This window comes from Anas platyrhynchos, chromosome 15 (assembly GCF_047663525.1).
Source record: "Anas platyrhynchos isolate ZD024472 breed Pekin duck chromosome 15, IASCAAS_PekinDuck_T2T, whole genome shotgun sequence".
NCBI lineage: Eukaryota > Metazoa > Chordata > Aves > Anseriformes > Anatidae > Anas > Anas platyrhynchos.
Genome location: NC_092601.1, coordinates 14,742,746 through 14,754,493, shown reverse-complemented (window position 1 = coordinate 14,754,493; position 11,748 = coordinate 14,742,746). Strand labels below are relative to the sequence as shown.

At 53.6% G+C, this 11,748-nt stretch overlaps 1 protein-coding gene across 5 annotated transcripts in view; it reads right to left on the bottom strand.

Annotated features, from left to right (window-relative positions):
- The window catches only part of ELFN1 (extracellular leucine rich repeat and fibronectin type III domain containing 1), a 97,770-nt gene that overhangs the window by 22,454 nt on the left and 63,568 nt on the right, over positions 1-11,748 (bottom strand). The window lies entirely within an intron of this gene.

Below are 11,748 nucleotides of genomic sequence, written 5' to 3'. Positions count from 1 at the left end.
AGGCATTTGAGCAGTGGCCAGGCTATGAGGCACAGCCAAGGCTTTTTGGACTGACAGCTCATTCCACATACAAGCAGAGCCTGAAAGACAGTTCAGAGCTGCATAACAAGAGCGGGCTAATAGCAAAGTACACAGTGAAACCCTAATGAGAACACCCGTATCTCCTAAGTCCAGCTTTGTTCAGAAAGCCAAGAATACAGCAGTGAGTCAATTTGTGTCTGACGGCCATAACGAACATGCCACTGGAGATGCCCAGAAGGAATAATGCCATAAATTGGCAAGGTGGCAGCTCCATTCATCAGCCCAAACAAGAGCTGGTCATCCATAATCCAGCAGTGTCAAAGGCCAGTCCAGCAGCTCCAGTGTTATTTCCACCTTAAAGTATAGGTGGGAACACTCGAACTCTGCCAGCAGCCCCGGCAGATGTGTCCCTGCCGTGAGAGCCAGCACTGGAAGGCTGCACAAAGGGGTATGAAACAGAATTAATTTGCTGGAGCAGAAGCTGAGAATTGCTAGGTGACTCAAACCTCTTCCACCACCAAGTCCTCTGCAGAAGGCAGCGAGCATGTGTCGGTGACACGCATCAATGACAACCCATGGAGGACGTGGGCAGCCCCAAACCTACGTGTTGGGTGCCCTACACCTGGACAGGCTCCAGCCTGAGCCAAAACGTGGTGCCCATGGGGTTTGTGCTGCAGGAACAGAGACCTCCCCTCAAGCATTGCATCCTGCCCTCCCCACAGCTCCAGGCTCCTTTCCTGGGGGGAAAAAGCTGTGTGCAGGGGGGGTTTATCCCCATGGTGGTGGCTGCGGGGACTAGAGCAGCGAGTCCCCAGTGAGGACCTTTTCCTCAGCTAGTTTCTAGGGGAAATGGGGTGATCTGAACCCAGTGAGCCTCGGAGCACTGTGCTGTGTTACTCATGTAGCAGCTAATGGAGCTCATTCAATCCATAAAGATTTTAAGTCAGGGGTTTGATGTTAATTATGGACCAAAACATTTAATAGCCCGTTACACTTCCACGAGGCATTTTTTTAATTAAAAAATGATATATTGCACAAAAGGGAAAAAAACAGAAGGGAATAATTGAAGATTGTTTTATTCCAGAATGACCTGAGGCAGGAAAGGCAGCGAGGAGCTGGCGTGTCGGGGAACGTGATGGCAACGCCGCGAGCCGGGACGGCTGCGCGGGAAGAGCGGGCAGGGAGCAACCCCAGCAGGCCGGTGGGCTTCCATCTCAGGGGTCTGGCCACCACGCTGGCCTCCCTTCCCTACCTGTTGAATCATTTGCCCGTGCTGCAGAAGACCTTGGTTCAAGCCCTTCCTTCTGAGTCGCTATCAGCTGTCTCTCAGGAAAAGCAGCTAAACCCCCAGGGTGGAAATTAGTCTGGAATATGTCAGGGATGAAGAAAATCTGACATGTCTCTCTCTGACACTGCTTTTAAAGATGCATTGGAGCAGGGGCTGGCCTGAGATGCATTCAAATAGCCTCTGCAAAGTGGAAGGTCATCAGCAAAGCAAAGCAATGCTTCCCATGCCCACCCCACCTCCAAGGGTGCCCGTTGGATGGTGGCAAGGGACAGCAAAGGGGAGCCATGGAGGGAGCAGCTCCACCTGGGAGGTTGTTACCTAGCTAATGCAAGAGGGGAGGAAGAAAATTGAATGGAAACATGGCCTGGGGGTGCCCAGGAAAAGTTCGGGTGGTTGCTTAACATTGGAAGGAGCTGGAGAACAGTCCCCAAGTGCCTGGTTGTGGTCAGGCCTGTCCAAGCCCTCCTATGGCCCCAGCTCTGCGCCTCGCTGTTGCTCGCTTCCCCCAACTCTACACTGGGAATAATATTATTCCCTCCTTACAGGGTTTCGAGATGCTCAGTTACTATGGTGATGGGGCCATAAAAGTACCGAAGATAGCAAGAACAATAATAATATCAGACATGGTAGGAGCCAAATAATTGCATTTAGGGCACGCACGCCACACAGAACGGAGAGCCACCTCCGTGCACCGCACCTCTCCAGCTCCAAAGACAACTTGTTATACCAACGGGCTGGCAGCACTACTCAGAGGGCTCATTTCCAATTCCCGCGACGTCCACCCAAATGCGAGGAGCGGCCGCCAGCGCCCGCAGCTCCACGCCCGGTCCTACCTCCGCAAGAAGGGGGGAGCAGCGGGGCCCGCGGCCCCTGGCCGATGCACAACTCCAACGTTTTGCGCACCAGCGCTCTCACACAAAGTCCCCGCAGATGTTCGCCCGCCGCATTGTTCGGCCAGCTGAGCGTTTTCACCCCCCCGGCGTGGCGATTCGAGCCCAGCACACAATGCTGCTGGCGGCTTGGCTCCTTTGTCTCTGCCGAGTGCAGCGCTTGCCTCGTTATTATTATTATTTATTTTTTAATTTCTGGGTTTTAATTGAAAAAAATGTATAACATCTGCGGCTGCTTAATAACACCTGTGTGAGACAAGGCTGCTTTTCAGCAGCGATTGTCACAGCGTTCCCGTCTGGGCAACGCCGAGCTGGTGCTGTGTGGCCTCCGTTGAACTGCTCAGGCAGGAGCGATCCTCAGAGGGCACGTAATTAACAGGCGATGCAAAACGAGACACCGTTAAAAAAAAATCTGAGCGACATCCTTTCTAACAAGGGGAAAGCTCAGAGATGTGCAGATGATGAGTTTGCACTGTCTCTTTGGCCCCAATTCCTGCCGGTAGGTGTGTGGAGTGCCGGATGCCTCCCCAGCCCAGGGATTTGGCTTCTCCTTCTTCTTTGCTGGTGATGTTCACACCCCAGACCTCCCTGGACACCCACCTCCTTCACCACAACACCTAGAGCCCCAGCACCCCCAGGGAGAGTAACAGGATCCCTAAGCTTGTTGCTGGTGTTGCTACCTAAATCCTCAGGATTTTGGCAGCGCTGTGTGCCGAGGCTCCCACCACAGGCTGCCTCCTTACAGCACCTCCAGCCAGGGGAGCGGTTTTGACCAGGGAAAAAAAAAAAAAAAGGAGCAGCAGCTCAACCATTTCCACGTGCAGCCCTGTGTCTGTGCAGCTCTGCAAAGCCCTGGGTAACCCAGGGTATTTAAGCAGCTCCCCCCGCCTTGCACATCCCTGCCGCAGCCCCTGCCGCTCTCCCCTTTGGCTCAGCTGACGCATCCAGGCTCTGAATTCCCCTCATCTCTCAGAGTACATTAAAAATCAATGTAATTACACAGCAAACATTAATTATGATCAAAAATGCAACTGAGAGGGATTGATTTGGAGGAGAGCACCAGGCTGCAGCCAGCCACCAAACTGCTGAAAATCAGCTCAGTGAAGCCACAGGGATGTAACAGCAAAGCATCCCTGGAGACACCTGGCTGGATGGTTTTGGCTTCTGATTTGTTTTATTGCAAGCACAGGCATGGGTGAGCCCCATGTGGATGGAGGAGCTTCCTGGTGGGCACGTCCCACCAGCGGCCATGCCACCCTGCCCGGAGCTCGGGGTGCCCCCAGGTCACTCCCTCTGCGTGAGCCACATGTGAGCACCCCATCAGCCCTCGGCCCTGCTGTTGGGGCAGGGTGCCCTGGCCCTAAAGGTTTCTGCACGATCAGTCACAGAATCACCACAGGCACATCAGTGGGATGGGTGGTGCAGACCCTTCTCAGATGTTACCATGGGCAACTTGTTCATGGCAAAGTCATCTCCAATTTCTCATGGCAAAGCCATTCCCATCACCAACTTCTCCCCCAGTCTTAGACCCCGGTAGGCTCTTTAGGATCTTGAAGCCATCCAGGGACAGGGCTCCCATGCACCCTTTACAGCCTGCACCATTTCATGGCCAACCTTACTCTTAGGAAGCCTTCCCCAGATATCTAACCCATGACCTCCTGGCTGTACTTTAAACCCATTACATCCTATCCAACCATCTACCAATTGATCACCATCATCTTTATAACTGCCTCTTCCATGCTGGATGAATGTTACACATCCTCCTGCCTTCAGCTGTTTCTGTCCCGGAGCACAAACCCAACACCTGCAGTCCATCTTCCTGGAGCATGTTTTCCAAACTCTCTGAACTCTCTCAATTTGTCTGAATCGCTGAAAGTTGTGATGGCCAAACCCGGAGATATATGTCTCCTGCTGATGCCTCACCAGCACTGAATAGAGCCAAATAAATTACCTTGCTGTCTTCCACCCGAAACTATTAATACATCTCCGGGCAAGATGTGCCTTTTCTTTCCTTTCCTAAAGCATCAGGTTATTGTCTGCTGCTCAGTTTGAGGGCTACTCTGCTGCCTGAGCCTTGGCCGCTCTCCTGCTGGCTTACCAGTTCTTCCCCATCTTATATCTGCGATTTTGATATCGCCTTCCTAAGTGAAACACTTTGCACTTGACTTTATTGAATTTCAGTGTATTGATTTCAGGCCATTTCTCCAATTTATCAAGATCATTTTGCTCTGAGAAATCTTGCAGCAGCTTGTCTCGCATCTGCTCTGTTGACAAAAGGTCTTTAGTCCTTGGGGCTATCAAGCCAGGACTTTGCAGAAGGCCTTAAAAGAGTCAGAAAGAACCACACAGGGGGACAGCAGAGGATAGAGGTTTTACCCGCTGCAAGATGCTGGGACCCTGCTGCAGCCCTGGGGACAGCCTTGGTGGTGGGAAGGCAGAGGGGAGATGAGCCTGGGATTTAAGGTTTTCTCTTTCTTTTAGGGCTGATGTGTGGTGAGCTGCCCCCTTCCCCCTTTGGGACTTGCCAGCGGGCCATGAGAAACCCTGCAGTATCAGATGTTAATGGCACTACATGTATTTGGGGACAGCAAAAGCTGGTCTAAGACAGAGACCAGAGTCCACCCTGGTGTGCACCAACCAGGTTAGAGGTTTTATTGTTATAATTGCTCCACTGCAGAGGAAGGGGCCTGGGAAGCAGGTGCTTGTCCTACAGTATAGGAAACAGCTCATGACCCTTCTGTTTGGGCACACTACAAAACTACGAGGTTTTTGGGGAGCACCCACCCACAGAACCCCCTCCTGTCCTGCATTCTCCCACTGGCATGCCAACAGCACCTTCCCCTGCCTCCTCCTTCTGCCCCCCAAGGCAGGCTGCAGCTCAGGCAACAAAAACCCGGGTACCAGGAGAAAATTCCTAGAAAACCGTGCAGAAAAGCACCTCCTGCAGAGCTGCCTCCTAAGAAGCCCCTGTTCTTCCGTGGGGGGCAGGCAAAACGGGCAAGCTTCAGCTGTGAGCGCTGTGGGAGAGCTGGGGAAAGCGCCATAGGGAGAGGCAAACAATCCTGGGGAGGGGGCAAAGCAGAGGCGTAATGGGGGGGCCAGAACAGCTCGGGAGTGAAAATTGGTTCCTTGGGAAAAGGCTGGCAGGCCTCAGCTGGAAAAGGGGTGGCAAGGGAGAGATGGGCGAGCTCCTCTGGGTGGGGAGAGCTTGGGAAGAGGAGAGGAGCAGGGGATGGGTAAAGCCGTACGAGCTCACCCTGGCCCTTGACATGGTAATGATGCAGACACAGACGTGTGATAAGCCTTGCTCTGCACACACTTTAAAATCTAAGTAGCTTATGAATAAGTAATAATCCCTATTCCCAGTGCCATAATCTATATTTAATTAAGAAAATAACTAAACGGTGGGAGTAAAAGGGGCTATGTGGGGAAACGGAGACAGAAGCACTGTGAGATAAGCAGCAGTAAGAAGGGGAACAAAAGCTTAGCATGGCTATGGCAGCAGAGCCGGGGCTGCTGGGCTGGTCATGGACTTGAGGCAGCCTGCAGAAGATGTATCTGCTGCAAAGTCTGCCACAAGCAGCTTGGGTCAACAGGAGGGCTGAAGGTTGGGCAACTGGGTCATTCGTGTGCAAACAGGACTCTGTTTTCTCTCCTGTTCAGTCCTTGTGGTGATGGTGGACCATGCATGGAAAGCGATTCTCTGATGTGCCAAAGCAGCCCATACCCTACATGGGAGCATTCAAGAGCACCCAGACCAGAGCCTCCAGTACTGCTGCAGCAAGCTGTTTGGCACCTGCACCTTACAAAGTTTATATGATAAAGTTTCCAAAGCCAGGACACTCTGAATGCCTTGCACTGGGAGAAGAAAGCAAGCCCTGCTAGCTGACTGGCACCCTGGGCTGGCGTGCCAGCATGATCCATGCTGCTGCACGGGAAGGGGCCCTGCCAGGCCAATGCTGGGCCAATGCCCAAAGCGTGTAGAGATGTTCATGTTATGCCTGCAAGAGCTTGTCAGCCCTGTCCAGAACCTACAGCAACGCTCTGCCGGATCCCCTCATGCCCCTGGGGACAGCTTTCCTTCTTGCCATCACCTCAGCACCATGGGCACCAGCTACCTTTCAGAGGTCTCTGCCAACATGGGTGCAGTGCCAGGCCGAAGACGGAGTCTGGCTTTCCTGCTGGTCTCCATGCAGAGTGCTGCAGATGGTGCTGCGGGCAGCTCTGATCAGCCTCCACTTTGGACAAGGGAGAACAAGGCAGGCAGCAGTGCGGCCATAGGTGCCCCAGGGACTCTGCATCTGTGTGCAGGGCCCTTCTACCACCACCAAGAGCACTCCCCAGCTACAGCCCCTCACCTTTCCCACCTAGGATCTTCCACAGATGCTCCAAAGCATTGCTGCAGCCTTGCTGATTGAACTGAGCTTTGCTTCTCATTTCACTGAGGGGTCTGCAGGTCCCCTCCTGCTTCCCTGGGTTATCATCAGTGGAACAGAGAGCACGTCTTAAAGACTTGGTTAAAGAAAACAAACAAACAAAAAAAAATCTCAATCCACATGCTATACTTTATAAATAGACCGTCTGGTTTTTAAATTGAAAAACAACAATAATCACTGCTAAGAGCCCGCTGAACAAAAGCAGCCTTATTGCCACTGGGACAGATTCATTTTCACCAACAGAAACAAAAATATTTTTCAAACTGCTCTCGAGCTCCCAAAGTTGCTAATGTCCTGCTGCTTCACATCAGCTCTGCCATCAGTTTCCAGCTGCACTCTTCCCCTTCAGCCGCTGTAGTGCAGCAGGGCGATGGGAGGGCTGGAGAAACCAGTGCTGTGCCCTGGTGGAGCTGGGGAGCAGGGATGGGACAGGCTGTGTTGTGATGGGCACAGCCAGTTGGGATAGCTTGGCTTTCTAGTTCTGTCAAAAGGGAAAAGCACAATTTCCAGAGAGGAGCTGGTGTGTACAGAGCTCCTCTGCTCACTGTGGGCACCTGCCACTGGAAAGGTGCTGTGCTAAGAGATGTGGTCCCCAGCAGCCCGGTGGGCAGGCACACAAGTTGCAGGGACTTTTTGGATTTGGGTTATTGAGGGGGGTCATCTGAGATAACTCTGCTTCTCCTTTCCATCACAGCTGCCACACTGCTGCTGGCGAGGTCCAGAGATGGGCACTGAGTGTGCTGAGAGGCCTGGGAAGCTTGGGATTAGAGGGACGGGATCCCCAAAATGTCCTGTCCTCCACTCCCTGACCAGAACAAGTGGCTGGAGCAGGGAGATGGGGCTGCAGAAACTGCCCTGTGGAGCAGGGCACCTCAGCAGGATGAAGAGCATCACCACCAGGCGTCAGGGCTGGGAGAGAGCATTGGGTTATCCCAGTGCACGGGCTGCTCCAAACCAGGTCCCACTCAAAGCTGTGGTGGGGAATTACCCCTTGCAGGAACATCATGAGGAGTCCAGAGAGTGCTGAGCAGGCTGAGAACTCATACAGCACAGACATGTGAAAGGGAAATGAAAGCAGCCGCATACTGAGGTCCTGAGATCTTTGCTTCCTCTCCTCCCAGTCCATCACATGGGGATCTCACTGGAAACCCAGTGCTAAAATCCAGTCTGCCCCGAGCAGCAGGGCACTGCCCAGAGCCAGGCACCTTGAGCAGGTGGGGGAGTGGAGCAGTGGAGCTCACGCAATTTTCCCTGGATTTTGGTGCCTGAGTCAGAGCGCTGGGCAGCATTAGCCATTACTGATCCAGAGCCAGCATCTGAACGCCTGCAGAAGCAACTCTCACTTGCTGGATCCTCGCCTGGGCGCTGTGTCAGGCCCGGCTGCCAGCAGGCTCACGCAGTTGGCCTGCCCCATGTTATGATCAGAGCAAACGATGCAGGGCTGCGGGTGTCCCGCTGTCCTGGCCACACCAACACTTATCCCGAGCACGGCACTGCAGTGGGGACGTGAGGGGAAATGGGGCCGAGAGGGTCTGCTCTGTGCCAGAGTCTGAACACGGCCTTTAGGGAGGAAGCGGGGACTTCTAAGTTTGACCTAGCAAAGGTTGCTGACTGCTCTGTGTTGGAAGACGTCTTTCTGAGTGCAGCATGCAGTTGCAAATGTTGCGGAGAGATAAGAAAGGTGCAGCCTTAGAGGTGGAGGAGAAAGGAAAGGAACAAAAACAATTTAATAATGAATATATTATGTAGACATGTCATGCCTCTTGCCTGCTGGCATGGATTAATATCCATAAATCAAAGAGGAAGGGACTGTTTTTAATGCTGGAGATGGAGGCTGGTCCTCAGAAAATTGCTAAGGGGGCATTAATAAGGAGAGACATCTGGGAACGGCTCCAGGTGCATTGGCTGCATGCACGGGAAATTCTGCAGAACTGGTGTCAGCTAAAATGTATTCCTGTGCTATGGACACACGTGGTCCAAGGGGACAAGTGTGGGGACCACGGGGGACATGTGCAGGCCTTGGTCAGGCTCCGGAGGATGGTGGACGGCTCCTCGGTGCTCAGCTCCACAGGGAGCTGCCGGCCTTCCTGCCTCTGGGCCTGGCCTTGTGCACCAGGCCTTGTTTTTTGACTTTTATCAACAAGAAGGTCCCAACTAAGCTGTGACCCCGAGGAAGGGGAGCAGCACCTCTCCCAATAAGCACCATGTCAGCCAGAGGCAAGGACAGGCCCCAGGTACCAGAAGGAGCCCTCCAAATGTGAAAGACATGGCTCTGAGGTTACACAGAAGGGCTTGAGGACACACGCTCGAAGCATGGAGCAGCAGCTCTCCACAACACTCCTGGAGCCCACCACACGTGCAAGAGACAATTGCTTCACGGATTGTAAGGCCCGGGCAGGACAAGATCCTACCAGCATTTCTCAGGGACATGAAGCCATGCTGAGATAGCCCAACACAACCTCTTGTGTCCCCACAGAGGGCTCTGTATGGCAGGGCTGCTGCTGAGAAGGGAGAACCTCTGCTCACAGCATGGCTTGATAAGGAGAGGGTACTGAGCACTGGGATTTCATTAATCACATTTTGCACACATTTTCAAAATCCTGGAAAATCCCCTCTTTTTAAGAACACCGCCCTCGCCTTTCCCTCTCCCTCCTGCCCCATAAGCTGGCACCCACGTCCTCTGGTGCCTGCATTCCCCCTGGGCCCTGCCTTCCCCTCATGCTGACCCACTTTAAGCCGCTGGATTGCCAGCTGGGGGGAAGAGGCCGGATTCACAGAAGAAATGTGCAGCACCACGGAGCCAGCCGGGGAGGAGCGAGCAGGAGCAGCCCCCATGGCCACGCACACGTTCACGCATGGGGAGAGGCGAGAAAGCTGCCGGGGAGAGGGCTGGCAGCAAGGGATGCTAAACAAGCATGTGTTCACGGTACGAGAGGATTAGAGGGGAAAGGGAGAAGGAGGAGATGAAGGAAGGCAGCAGGAGGAAAACCGCTGGGGAGCTGAGCAAATGACCCACGCTGCAGCACTGCTGCTGTTTTTCAGGGGGTTTCTTTGAGCTGCCAAAAGGGAAAAGGAGGCATGGAGGAGGCTGAGCATTCAGAGATGCTTCAGCATTTTGGGGCTTATTGGCAGTGAGCAGGCAGCTCCTCCGAGGCTTTCCCTTTGGCCAGCGGAGCAGCCCCAAGGCCCAGTAGTGGGGCAGGAGAGGTGCTGAGGGATGGGAACCCCAAGAAAGAGATCCCTGGGGCTGCTCTGAGCAAACCCACGCAGTGACACGAGTGAGCTGTGCCGGGGCTGAGCTCGCAGGCAGACAGGCTTAGTGCTCAGAGAGCTGGGAATTGCTGTCTGTCTGCGTCTCTCCCTGTTTTCCCTGATTTTATTGTGTTTTGTTTAATTGAATCACACACACACATGCACACAAAGCCCTGACTCGTGGCGCAAACTCCGCAAGGAGACGAGCAGCAAGTTAACGAGGAGGGAGAGGAGCAGGCAGGAGGAGAGAGGCAGGAGGAGAAACCTGCAGGGAGGGCAGAGGGAGAGGTAGGAGGCTGGGATGGAGGGGCACAGCTCCGCTCCTGGGCATCCTGCTGTCACCTCTCCCTGCAGCCTGGGCTCCTGAAGATGCGCAAAAAAACCCTCAGGACGCAGGACCCTGTCCCAGCCCACCTGGGGAGCACTGCTTCATTTCTTGATGCTGCTTACCCGCAGCCTGGGCTGCAAGGAAAGCTGAGGGCCAGGCAGATCAGCCGCCCCGTGAGCCCAGCTGCTCTTCAGTGCTGGGAAATGCGAGGTTAAAGGACATGAGCATCCTGCCCAGCCTTGCTGTGACAGGCCTCGCATGTGCTTAGTCACATCGAGCTACGAAACCACTCTGGAAACCAAGACATTTATTCAAAGGAACAGCAGCACCGCACACACGTCTGCCTGCGCGAAGGAGAACTTCAAAAGGGCTGACAGCCACCGAGCCCAGCAGTAACCTTTGGCTAATTAGCTGTCTTGATTTCCTTGCAGTTTATTTTTACACTTCTCGTGCTCTGAAATGCATTTACTGTAATGTCAGAAAGGTCATGGTAAATAAAAAGCTTCCTAGCAATAACTATATCCACCCCACCGGGCTTTGGGGACTGCTGGCTGTGGCTTGGCATGGGACAGGCAGGCTGACAATGCTCTGCTGGGGCTTTTGTCTTGCAGGAGACTTGTTGAGACTGTGCTGGTGGCAATGATGAGGGCTCCTGGGGCAAAGCTGGTACTTCCATGGAGGAAAATGAGCACAGAGTAAATGAGCACATGTAGAAGTGCTTTCCTGGGGTCAAGTCACAGCGGACAAGGCAATACGGAGGTCCCAGGAAGCCTGGGGGATGCAAAGCAAGCACTGGAAGGAGAGATGATGGGAGTGATGCTGAACCTGCAGAGAGGATCAGATGGGCCTCCTGTACCCCCAGCAGGATAATCCCTGTACATGCCAGTCCCACCGATGACTTCCATTTGGCCAAGACGTTGGGGTTAAACCAGGGGTGAGCACAGCACGAGATGTCGCTGCTTCTCCCTGGGGCACACAGCCCATGCTGTGGGCAGCTTGCAGAGCATCTGCCTCCTACCACCTCCTGTGAGCTCCGGACTGGAGCAGAGGCATGAGAGCAGGCTGAGCCACACCAGAAAATACAAAGGGTAAGAAAACAACTTCATTATCTCCATGCTGTGACCTCCAATGCAAACCACTCGATATGTGGCTCCCCCTGGACTGTGCACAGAGAAGATCAGTGGAAGGAAGCGCGGTGCTGGGAAGAGACTGTTGCATTAATGATCAGAAATGAAGCCCCTCTCTGCCCCTGGAACAGCACTATGCTGCCAAGGATACATCCGAACACCTGCAGATGGGTGGCAGGCACCCGAGCACTTCAAACAGCCTTCCCTCCTGGTCTGCTGGGCTCTGCCTGCCTGTCTGGGTGTCAGCTTTTAGGACAGCACAGGTACTTGTCGGAGAACTCAGTGCCAATTAAAAGGCAGGATGTTTTTCCTTTGAACTGCAGAGAAACAAAGCCTGTGAATTCAACCTTTGACTTTTTTTTTTTTTTTTTCCTCCTGAAATGGTGTCAGGAGTAGAAGAGACAGA